Source organism: Chelonoidis abingdonii, chromosome 2, assembly GCF_003597395.2.
Source record: "Chelonoidis abingdonii isolate Lonesome George chromosome 2, CheloAbing_2.0, whole genome shotgun sequence".
Taxonomy (NCBI): Eukaryota; Metazoa; Chordata; order Testudines; family Testudinidae; genus Chelonoidis; species Chelonoidis abingdonii.
In genome coordinates, this window is record NC_133770.1 from 5,701,133 (window position 1) to 5,714,121 (window position 12,989).

Genomic DNA, 12,989 nt, shown 5'->3' on the forward strand with positions numbered 1-12,989 from the left:
TTATCCAAACCCTGATTATAGGACTACACGGCTTTTAATCTCTGGTTTGCTGTTGTCAGCTGGGGCACTGTTCTACCTGGGAACTATCCCTGAGGGCAAAAGGAGAAGGGGATGCAGCTTGTGTTAAATATTATTCGTGGTACACTGGCACTTTGACATCCTATATGAGATCAGGGCCCATGGTGTCAGGTGCTGCACAAACACAGACAGTCCCTGCTTGGCCCAAAGTGTTCACAATCTAACAGACCAGACCAAGAAAGGCTGCCGAGGGGACTGCTCTTATCCCCAGGTCATCGGTGGGTGACATGACTCGCTCAAGATCACACACCAGGACAGTGGCAGCATGGAGAATTCAACCCAAGTTTCCCTAACCTCAGCCCAGCGCTGTAACTGCAAGACTCTGCTTCTCATTCCATAAGCATGCTCTGCCCTAACAGCAATCCAGCCTCACTTGGCTCAACTGAGTGTAGATTTTGGCTCATTCTCTCCTTGTCTGTATCTACATTTACTCATACGCTGTTCTCTGTGGGCCCCTCTCACTCAGCTGGAGTAGACAAGGAATCCCATAGATGACACAGTAACAGCTCACAAAGTCAGGTGCTACTGAACGCGAGCCAGGGTTACATAGATTGTGAGCCCCTCAGGGCAGGGACCATCTTTTCTGGTCTCTCTACAGCGCCTCACATAATGGGGTCCTGATCCACGTGATGTCTAAACCAGGCCAAGAGATTGAGCCTCCCAACCTCCTGCTGAACTTGTGAACAACCCACATTGGGAAGCAGGTCTCCACACGCGTGTGGCCTGAGCGGTAGCGCTCCCAGATAGTAAATGCTGAGGTCTCTTTCTCTCCCTTGCAGCTGGTCAAAGACTGCTCTGGATTCTTCTCCACTGAACAGGACCCCCTTCCATCATTATCAAATGTGAGGAGGCATCTGAGGAGGTGAGTGGCCTAGACGGCCTCCTCTCTGCTCACGGCTGGGCTGATGCAGGGTAAGGGTTTCCCTCGCTGAGATCCTGGCCAGGTATTCACACTGACCAAGTGTCCCCAGAACAAAGTGTCCAGCTCCACCCACTGGCAGCGAGCTGGCAAACGCCTCCTGCCCCACGAGCCTGGAGGTGGAACCTACAGCCGCCAGCAGAACCACAGGGAGCAAATTCTAATCTCACTGGATACGTAAGAAACCTAAAGCTCCATACGGTGCCTGGGAGCGGGGCAAGGCAGGGGGCTGGGAGGCTCCTCACCACCTGCCTTTGTCTGGCAGTGACATTTACATACGTTGTACGATGCAGACACTGAATGGTCCCTGGTCCCACACACCAGGCAAAGGCCCCAGCATGGCCCCTCCTTCTTATCCTAGAACAGGGACCTGCCCAAGTGGGCGTAAGGGTTACAGACTGCAAAGGAGAGGGATAATGGCTGAGTTTATAATCCTGTGCCTTCAATGGCACGGCCCTTGCACCCCGTCTCTCCAGCAGGCAACTCCTGCCCCTCCCTCAGAGTCACCGAGTGATGTCACCCTCTGTCAAAGAGCCCAGAGGATACACTCACTCCTGAGGGCTACTCCTCTCCCCCACTAGTCACCCAGGCCCACAGTGACACTGGTTGGATGCCCTGTGCTGCTCCAGAGAGGCCATGTGCTCCTGGGGAGAGGGCACTGGACTGGGACTCAGGAGACCTGGGCTCTACTTCCCTGCTCTGCTACTGACCAGCTGTGTGACCCAGCCATGTCACACTGTCACCCCCTCACCCTTTACCCCTCTGTCTATCTAGATTGTAGGCCCCTTGGGGCAGAGACTGTCTCCCACTGTGCATGTGTACAGCGATTACCACAGCCCTGATCAAAGTTGGGGTCTCTAGTCATTGCTAATAACAAATGAAACACAAGAGAGAACAAAGTAACATTCCCGGAGCTGCAGGAGCCAGTTTCAGTCTGAGTGGAGATTCTGATCCTGACCCCTTTTCTCTCTAGCCTAAAGTCGTCACACGGGGCCGCTGGAAAAGACTCTGGAGAGGAACTGGCAAGTTTGTTCGTCGACATGGTTGGGACTTCCTTGCTGATGTTCTCAAAGCAGGTGGCTAACAAGATCCAGAAACAGAGAAGATGAAAGCCAGCTGATGCTGCCAGATCCATCTCTGCCGCCATTTCTCCTCCACTGGAAGCACCATCGGAAGCAAGGCTTATAACAATCTGAACAGCTTCAAAGCATCTGCTTCTGCCTACTGCTTAGCCACTCTTGCAGTGCTGCCCACCAGGGCTCCTCTGCATAATAAATTGCCATTCTGCAAACCTATACTGTAGCCCTCTGCTTCCATATTGTGGGAGGAGATTGGGGACATGAAGCGGAATGAATCACTTGGCAGTTCTGCTGGCCAATTAAAGACCCCGAGTAAGAGTCACATGCCATCCTCCTTAAAAAGATCCATCCCCTGCCCAATTGCAACTGAGATCCAGACACTAAGGCCCAACTTGTTAAAAAGTGACTAGCAATTTTGGGTGCCCAACACAGGATGTCCCCAAAGGAGCCTGGTTTTCAGAAAGTGCTGAGCAACTTCCCTCCAAAAATGTGGCCCCTTCAAGATCTCCCTAAATTTGGAGACATCCAAAATCAATGGTCACTTTGGAAAATTTAGGATTCAGGGCATGTAATGCTTTAGAAACCCTAAGGGAATGGGTTTAAATAGCACATACAAGCCATGGCTTCAGCCACTAAGGATCTTAATTGGGTTAACGGCCATAGAGAAGGAATGCCTGGCCATGGTGTGGGCCCTTAAAAAACTGCAGCCGTATCTGTTGGGCGGCGCTTTACTGTGTACACTGATCATCCGCCCCTGACGTGGCTTCCCCAGATAAAAGGGGCTAATGCTAAGCTCCTGAGATGAAGCCTGCTCCCCCAGGGTTATGACATGGAGGTGGTCCATGTGAGGGGGAGTGCCAATGTTATAGCCGATGCTTTATCACCGGGCATGGGCCTTCAACCTCTCCAGGTCACTGACTAAGAAGGGCCGGCTCTAGGCACCAGCGTCCCAAGCCTGTGCTCAGGACGGCCCTTTTCAAGGGGCGGCACCCTGGCTCGTTCAAGGGGCGGCATTCCGCCTTTTTTTGTTGTTGTTGTTGCTTCGGCGGCGGCACTCAGGCTTTTATTTTTTTGCTTGAGGCAGCAAAAAACCTGGAGCCGACCCTGTGGCTAAGTGACCCCGCTCAGTTCAGACTCAAAGGGGGTGTGTGGAGATGTGACGAAGCAGGGGGGTTTCTTGTTGTTTTCAATGATTTGCATGCAGAGGGCATGGGACTCAGTTTCCCTGGTTATTACTGGTTTAATGAGGTGGTGGGAGAGGGAGTTTGTTGTTACAGAGGGCCAGCGAATGGCCTGGAGAATGGATACTCCAGCAACTGGTGACCAGGCGACCCAGCTCAGGAGTCACAGCCGGTTCTGGCCAGTGCGAGGACAATGGGCTGTGGAGAGAGGTCCCCGGTGACCTGACCTGACCAGAGGGGGAACAAAGGATGGATGAAAGGAGCAGCTGAGAGAAGAGGAGGACCTGGAGGCCTCTTTTCCTGGGACAGAAGACAAAGGACAGAGATGAGACTTGGGGGACGGTGATATCAGATGCCCAGCTGGAAGGAGGGGGTTCTGGGCTGGGAGAAGAGAGCAGCCAGAGCCCACCTGAGGCCGGAGAGACCTAGATGTATTGTGCTGAAGGATTCTAGGCCTGAGGCCCTGAGAGTTTCCTATGCTGTGTTCAGATGCTCAATAAACTCTTCTGTTTTACGCTGGCTGAGAGTCTCCGGTCTAGAGATCAGGGTTGGCATTATTCACTCTGTGTGTGGAGGCCCCAGAGGTCCAGGGTGAGTAGACTCCCTGAGGGGGCCCACAGCAAAAGGCAGGCTTGCTGCTGAGGACTCAGAGAGGTGCAGTTCCAGGAGGCGGAGGGCCTAACGGCTTAACCCCAGAGGGAAAGTGGGAAACCCCTGAGAAAGGCTGTCACCCTTTAGGGGGTTCCTGCCAGGGACCACACAGAGCCGAGAGAGAGCACTGATTCCATGACAAGAGGCCAATATGGCTGTATCAGGTGCTCTTTAGTGCTCTGAAAAATCATAAAGTGGAATCATGGACAAATTGCTAAGGATGAGTAGAAAAGAACAACCCAAGTATGTAGGGACATAACCAGGAAGGCTAAGACACAAAACATGTCACACCAGGCAAGGGAAAGTGCAGGTCTGCTGTTTAAGAGGGAAGGAGAGCTAATAATAGACAACATCAAAATGACTGATGATCTGATGCTTATTTTACTTCACTCTTCACTAAAGGAGTTGATTGTGACAAGATGCTTAAGGCAAGAAGGGAGAAGGAACACAAGCCAGATAGGGAAAACAGATTAAATACTGAAATAAGTTAGATGTATTCAGGTTGACAAGGCTGGACGCCATTCACCTAGGGTATTTAAGGAACTAGCTGAAGCAATCTTTGTACCAGTAGCGATTGTCTTCCAAACTCACGCAGGGCAGGTGGGGTCCCCAGAGGACTACAGAGGGGAAAACACAGTACCTCTCTTTAAAAAAAGGGAACAAAGAGGACCTGAGGAATCACAGACAGTCAGCCTCACTTCCATACCTGGATACTCAACAGACCATTAAACAATCCTGTGTAAGTGCCTAGAGTAGAACAGCATGATGAGTAGTAGACAAAATGGATTTGTCAAGAACTAATCATGACCCAAATCAACCTAATTTCTTTTTTTGGTGTTTTAGGCTATTGGCCAGTGTGAGAGGTGAAGCAGGAGATATGCTATATCGTTGATTTTAGTAAAGCTTTTGACACAGTCCAACGTGACATTTCCTAGAATCGTAGAAGATAGGGTTGGAAGAGACCTCAGGAAGTACCTAGTCCAACCACCTGCTCAAAGCAGAACCAACACCAACTAAATCATCCCAGCCAGGGCTTTGTCAAGCCAGGCATTAAAAACCTCTAAGGATGGAGATTCCACCACCAGAGGCGGCTCTAGACATTTTGCCGCCCCAAGCCGCAGTGGGGTCCTGTGCCGGTCATACCAGTCCCACGGCTCTGGCTGACCTCCACCGAAGCCGCGGGACCAGCGGACCCTCCGCAGGCACGCCTGCAGGAGGTCCACTGGAGTCCTGTCTGCCACCCTCCCGGTGACCGGCAGAGCCCGCCCCGGGTGGTATGCCGTCCCAAGCACGTGCTTGGCATGCTGGGACTGGAGCTGCCCCTGCCCACCACCTCCTCGCGGTAACCCATTCCAGTGCTTCACCACACTCCTAGTGAAATAGTTTTTCCTAATATCAACCTAGACCTCTCCCACTGCAACTTGAGACCATTGATCCTTGTTCTGTCATCTGCCACCACTGAGAACAGCCTAGCGCTCCATCCTCTTTGGAACCCCCTTCAGGTAGTTGAAGGCTGCTATCAAATCCCTCTCACTCTTCTCTTCTGCAGACTAAACAAGCCCAGTTCCCTCAGCCTCTCCTCATAAGTCATGTGCCCCAGCCCCTAATCAATTTTGTTGCCCCCTCCACTGGACTCTCCAATTTGTCCACAACCCTTTCTGTAGTGGGGGCCCAAAACTGGACGTAATACTCCAGATGTGGCTCTCACCAGTGCCGAATAGAGGGGAATAATCACTTCCCTTGATCTGCTGGCAATGCTCCTACTAATGCAGCCCCAATATGCCGTTAGCCTTCTTGGCAACAAGGGCACTACTGCTGACTCATATCCAGCTTCTCATCCACTGTAATCCCCAGGTCCTTTTCTGCAGAACTGCTGCTTAGCCAGTGGGTCCCAGTCTGTCGCAGTGCATGGATTCTTCCGTCCTAAGTGCAGGACTCTGCACTTGTCCTTGTTGAACCTCATCAGATTTCTTTTGGCCCAATCCTTCAATTTGTCTAGGTCACCCTGGGCTCTATCCTACCCTCCAGCGTATCTACCTCTCCCCCAGCTTAGTGTCATCTGCAAACTTGCTGAGGGTGCAATCCATCCCATCATCCAGATCATTAATAAAGATGTTGAACAAAACGGCCCCAGAACCAACCCCTGGGGCACTCCACTAGGTACCAGCTGCCAGCTAGACATCAAGCTGTTGATCACTACCCATTGAGCCTGACAATCTAACCAGCTTTCTATCACCTGGGGTGTTGGTTTTCATAACCATTCATCCCCAGGATGAGTGGCACTGGTGGTGATACTGGGAGACTGGAGTGTCTAAGGAAATTGCTTGTGTGACTTGTGGTTAGCCAGTGGGGTGAGACCAAAGTCATTTTTGTCTGGCCGGTTTGGTTTGCCTTAGAGGTGGAAAAACCCCAGCCTAGGGCTGTAATTGCCCTGTTTAAGAGATTGGTCCTGAACTGGCACTCTCAGTTGGGTCCCGCCAGAACCCCATCATCACACTTGCTCCATTATTTTTCTAGTGACTGAGGTGAGGCTGACTTGTCTGTACCTCCCTGGATTCTCCTTCCCTTTTTTAAAGATGGGCACTATATTTTCCTTTTACCAACCATTCGGACCCTCCCCTGATCACCATGAGGTTTGCATAAGCAAATGAGAGGAATGTGGTGAAGAGGAAATACTACAAGGTGGGTGCAACGCCGGTTGAAAAAACATACTAAAAAAGTAGCTATGAATCTTCACGGTCAAACTGGGAGGGTGTATTTAATGGTGTCCTCCAGTGGTCTGTCCTGGGTCATTTACTATTCAATATTTTCATTAATGAGATGGATAATGGAGTGGAGAGTATGCTTATAAAATCTGCAGAGGACATCCAGCTGAGAGGGGTTGCAAGCACTTTGCAGGACAGGATTAAAATTCAAAAATCACCTTGATAAATTGGAAAACTTTTCTGAGATCAACAAAATAATAATACTCAGTAAAGACAAGTGCAAAGTTCTACACCAAGGAAGGAAAAAACAAATGCACAAATACAAAATGGGGAATGACTGGCTGGCTGGTAATACTGCAGAAATGGATCTGGGGTTACAGTAGATCACAAACTGAATGTGAGTCAATGACGGGATGTTATTTTGAAAAAGCTGAATATCATTCTGGGGTGTCTTAAGAGATATGTCATATGTAAGACCCAGGAAGTAACTGTTCCATTCTACGGGGCACCGGTGAGACCCCAGCGGGAGTCCTGTGTCTGGTTGTGGGTGCCACACTTTAAAAAATCCATGAACAAATTGGAGAGAGACCAGAGGAGAGCAACCAAAATGATAAAAGGTCTAGAAAACCTGAGCTATGAGGAAAGGGGAAAAAACTGGGCGTGTTTAGTCTTGAGAAAAGAAGACTGAGGGGGACCCGATGTGTTAAAGGCCGTTGTAAAGAGGATGGTGATCAATTGTTCTCCATGGACACTGAAGGTAGGACACGAAGCAATTGGCTTCATCCGCAACTAGGGAGAGTTAGGTTAGATATCAGGAAATACTTTCTAACTATAAGGATAGTTAAGCTCTGGAATAGTTTCAGCATTAACTGCACTTTTGATACCCTTCCCCCTCCGCCCTCATTCCTGGGCACCCACAATTTACGCACACACTAAACATTCCAGGAAGCACCCACCAGTCTTATGGGGTCCCTGCCAGGCCAAAGTCTTTCTAACACGTCTGCAAAGGTTGGGGCCCCCCTTGGACAGAAGGCTCTGTCCGTTTGCTTGATCAGAATCTGTGTCAGTTTAAACTCAGCCTATTTATACCAAAAGACCTTTCTCTGATTGTCTCTGGAAACCCCAGTTTGAACCAATCTATTGAAACCTCTCCAGAGGCAGATACCTCTCTAGAATGGTTCAGTTTTAGTGACTCACCTTAATCACCCCCTGAATCTTTGTAGTTCTGGGAGGAGGTCTGGTACCCCTCTCCTAGTAAGTAGGACACAATCACACCAAAGCGATTCCTAGGTTTAACATATTGATCCCCAAAGATCCTGCAGGGGGTCGCAGTTCTGTCACATGCAGTTCTTCTCCCTCAGCTCAGGGTCTGCTGCTGAGTAGTGAATGTGGTGGCTGCCGTGGCCATAGTGACCCAAAAACAGGACCATGCCGCCTCTCCCCATTCAGTGCTGGGAAGGGCTCACTAGGACACCCCTGAATGTCACTCTGACCTTGGGGGATTTGTTGTTTGTGCACGTGTGGTTTCCCAAAAGCTGTTGCTTCCTTTTGCAGGAAATATCTGTTGGCAAATGTGCCAGGACTAGCAGAGATGGGAACTCAAGTCAGCTGGAATCATGGGGTTAGGCTGCACACCCCACATTCACAAGAGTGTACGGCTTTCAGTGTCCAGAGGGCAACAGCCCTTGCAGCTCTCTGTCAGGGAAACCCACCGCAGGGAGATATCTCACTGCACCCACTCTGCTAGTGATCCTCCTGGGACAAATGTACCTGTATCTCTAGGCACCCAGGTTATAATCAATGGAAACCTCACCTTATGGTAACAGGCATAACTCCATTAAATTCAACAGATCAAGAGGCACTATTACCAGCAAGGAATTTATCCCATAAGTAGCATATGACTTTTTCCATTGTGTGTGCCGGCATGTCTGCCTTGGGAGACTTTAGATACAAAATGTGTGTGTGTGTGTGGTGAGAGAGAGAATGTGTAGGTGTGTGGTGGAGGACAGACTGACAACTTTGTGAACACATTATAGACTGTTAGACACCCTTCTGGGCAACACTCACTTGTCATTATATGACTAAACTCTTCATTGAGTTTGACATGTGAGAGGCACTGGGACCAAGGTGAATTGGAATTTTCATGCAAAATATCATCTGATGGACACAGAGAGCAAAAAATCTTGTCCAAATGATAGAAGCTGCAGAGAAGAAAGGTTCTTTCGCTAACAATGATGCGATTGTAAGGAGGAGCAGAGATTGAGGGAGCTTCCAAGCTGTCACTAAGAAAGGAATTCTGGAACCCCATCAAACATGTAACTGAAGCGTTTGCTGCCGACCTTCATAGCTTTCCTACAGTCATAGTGTAGGCCAAGCAAGCGACCATTGTGGGCCATCTAGTCTGACCTGCTGCAGAACACAGATCAGGCCAAAGAACCACAGCCAGTCATTTCTGCATCACCTGTAACTTCCATTTCTGCCAGAGCATCTTCTTTTGAAACGGAAATCGAATCCTGACTGAAAGCCTGCAAGTGATGGAGAGTCCAGCATATCCCCAGATAAGTGGTTCCTGTGGTCAGAATTATCTTCACTATTTTAAAAAACGCACCATATTTTTTAAAGGCCCTAATCTACAGTCGTACCAAAGGACAGACCCCTGGTGCACACATGGACCCCACTGAAAATTATGGGGTGCCAAACACAGGTACCAGGGTCTGTCTGTCTGCACAATACTGTGGAATTGGGGTTTTACGTAAGCACAGCAAAGAAATAGACAAGAAACGCCCTATTCCAGTGAGCAAACCACTGGACATCTTTACCCAACAACTTCTGTTTCCTGCATTTGAAAAGAAATACCCACCACATCTGGGAAGCAAACCTGGCAACTGCCATAACGTTTCCAGTGCTGTGTAGGTGAGGGTGAGAGACCCATTAGGAATAACCTCAGCACTTAGCTCTTCAGGTCGGAGTTCTTTACTCTAATAGTGGAATTTATATTACATTTTACATATTCAGACATTGTCTAATTAACCCTAAAAACACAGGCAGACAGACCTAGTCTAGATAAATATTACAAACTGCATTTCAGGGAGTTATGCCACTTATCTTTGTCTCCTCTAACGAAAGCATAATCCGAGAAAGGAAAGGCGCTTTTAGTTCTGTGTAGGCTGAAATCACAGACTGGTCCAACACAACAGGACACAACACACACGTGTAAGTCACGATGGGTGTGTAGTGTTCTGGGATAATTTCTATCATGTGTGTGTGATGGGCACAGGGTGTTTGAAAAACCCCAAACGAGCCATTTCTAGGGGAAAATTCATGGGCAAAATTATTTATTATCAGTGATTGCAATCACAGCAGCCCCTGTTCAGGGCCGGTTCAGGTCCCGTTGCATCCAAGCACCGTAACCCAGGAATGAAGCCTGGAGCTGGCTGGTAAAGCACCCATTGGAGAGGACAGTCTTTAAGGCCAGCCTGGACTGGGATGGCCCACGGTCCCTTTAAAGCCAACCTGTCTTAAAAGCACTTTCATGCAGACTTAGGGGTCTCTCATTAGCTGAAGCTTCAGCAGGGCACACAAAGCTCTATGGAAACAAGTGGGGGATTCATAGAAATTCCGAGGCTTTGATCTCTGTTGCTTCTGGATCCTCCGAACTTTGAAAAAGAGAGTTCAAGGCCTGTAGGTGCAGCTCCCTTGCTCTTAGACCAGGGAAGACAGGAGCTGGGGAGTTGTGGAGGAGCCTGCAGCATGGCACGGTTGTGGGGACCTGTATGAGCAGGTGAGGATTCTATTGGCATCAATACTGGCTGTCCTCGGAGGGAAGGGGCTGGATTCCAGGATCTGGAGAGTGGGGACACACATTGAAGATGTGCTGGCTGGCTATGTAAAAGGCAGCTGCCCTCCAGCTCTGTGGGGCACGGGGATACAGGGAAGATATGCCAGCGAGATCTGAGAGAAAGAGGCTGCTTGAAGGACCTAGAACTGCCTGAGGGATAAATGCTGGTCAGTTTCCCAAGGGCAGGTTGTGTCTGCAGACAGAGGAAGGCTGTGCTCCACAGGACAAACCAAGAATACGAACCCCCCCCATTTCAATGAAGCAGGAGTCTTGTTGATAAACAGGGGTCAGTGCCTCCTCAGTTTGTCCTGGAGAGCTGCAGTGAGAAAGCCCACAGAGACCCCTGACAGCTACAAAAGTGGCACATCTTGTTACATAGGATGCCACCTGCAAGAATGAGATTGCAATGTTGTGTAACCCACACACCCCCTGGGTTAAGTGGTGTTCTGGCCCATCTAGTGGCACTCAGGAGTGTGTGGTACAAGAGATACATTGTTGCAGAGCCCCTTGCTGAGCAGTGCTAACCTTTGGGCTGCTGACGGAGCTGCCAGTGGGACTCTCAGAGCAACCACTATTCAATTAGAGCGTCAGAAACTAAAAGATCCTGGAGGCTGAATTCTGTCACTGCCATGTGCCTCAGGCTTCTTTATCATATGACACTAGCACCTACACATACCAAACGCAAGATCTATTATGCTAAGCAGCTGTACACACACATAGCACAGGAGAATTATTGCCCTTACGAGTGTTTCAATCTAAACAGGCCAGACAGACGAAGAGCGGCGAGAAAGAATATGGCCATGAGTCACAGATGGGGACTGAGGCCAGAGAGATAGAATAACTTGCCAAAGTCACACACAGACTCGACAGACTTTGCAAACTAATTGGCCAGATTCAATCATCAACATCCAAACTGTTGAATCAATACAGTTCTGCATTCAACCTATACCCCAGGGGGGCACATGCAAGAAGCAACTCCTTAGGCTGAGGGAAAAAATTCGCGCTGGACAGAACATGATTTTGGATTTAAGTGATCACGGTAAATAGAACAGCGCAAATGTTACAATAATAATAAGTAATCAAGGTACTCAAGTATCAGTCCAAGTTAACAGGGGAGTATTAAAGGACACTTCAAGAATTTCTAGCATTTCAGCAACTGACTGACAAAGAAGACATGTGGTCCGAGCGCACTGCCACCCAACCCCGCGTGGCACAGCACCAGCTTTAATTCAGCATACCGCACAGGGAGGGATGGAATTGTCGGTTACAAACCCCCGTCCGTCCTGCTGGATTACAAAAACCGTAGCTGTAGCTAAACGGTCAGCCAGAATGTGCAAGAAATGAGCTGAAGAAAGAATCCTGAGACTTCCTGTTCTCATCCTGCAGCAGAATCCTGATCAAGGGGGCTTCACAGCCAGCAATACCGGCCACACTGTTCACTATATTTTATGTAGGAGAGAAAGGATTGCGAGGGCCCCACTCTGGACACAGAGAACGTGCTCTAATCACATAAAAAGAAGAGGTCTGACTCTTTGATTGCTGTGCTTGACAGAACTGCAGGACCAGTGGATGAAGAGGAAGTGGTCGATGGGATATAACTGGCTTTTGGTAATACATTTAAGACAGCGTGTCATGAAATCTGACTCAAAATTAATTCAGCTTTTCTTGGGCAAGGACACAGCCACATGCAGTAAAATTGGCCATCTGTGAATGCAAGATAAGGAAAATATGGCAGCAGCCTACAAAGGACTTAACCCCATGAGAGGGGGATACATTCCTAAAGGAGGCTAGGAGTATGACTAGGAGCAATGGAACAACATTAAGGAGGGACGGGTTAGGCTGACTCACAGGAAGATTTCATGATAGCAAAAGCTCTCAGGCTTTATAACAGGGTCTTCCTATTGGACATGGGGGAGCCCCACTGCTAGGGATCCAAAAGAGCAGGTTGGCCTGTCAGGAGCAGTCCAGTGTGTGGTTATCCATTGTCGATGAACTGTACGTTCCCCTTGGATTTAGCAGTGGCACCATCAAAACCAATGACCTGGACCTAGAAACTGGCTCTAGGGGAATGCTTGTTATGCGATTTCTGGACTGAGAGCTGTGGGGTACAGCTCTGGTTGTCTGGACTTTAGGGGACAGGTCTTCTATTGGTGTAAATCAGCGTAGAACCATGAAAGCTAGTGGAGCTATGCCAACTTATAGCAGCTGCGGATCTGGCCCAACAGAATTAAGACATGTAGCTCAGCCTTTCCCAACGCAGAGGCCGGCTGTAGATACCCCCTATCCATCACCATAGGTTGTTTTGCAATTGGTGCACATGATTTCAGCAATTTCTTTGAAAAAATCCTCGTTTTCCTCTGACCAACCTCCCCCGTGTTCCTGCCCTGGAGGGTGACCAATGGAAATGTCCTGCAGATAGTTGGGGAAAAGCCACCCATTTAGGGAGGACCAAAGCAGGTAGCCAATGAGGCACTAGCCCACATGGAGGAGACAGTGTATAAAAGGGCTTCCCCCGGGGAGAGAGTGGGCTGCCCACCC

The 12,989-nt window shown here is 49.2% G+C and overlaps 1 protein-coding gene across 1 annotated transcript in view; it reads left to right on the forward strand.

The window, feature by feature from the left end:
- Positions 1-12,989, forward strand: part of LOC116822644 (uncharacterized) — a 93,225-nt gene that overhangs the window by 50,477 nt on the left and 29,759 nt on the right. The window lies entirely within an intron of this gene.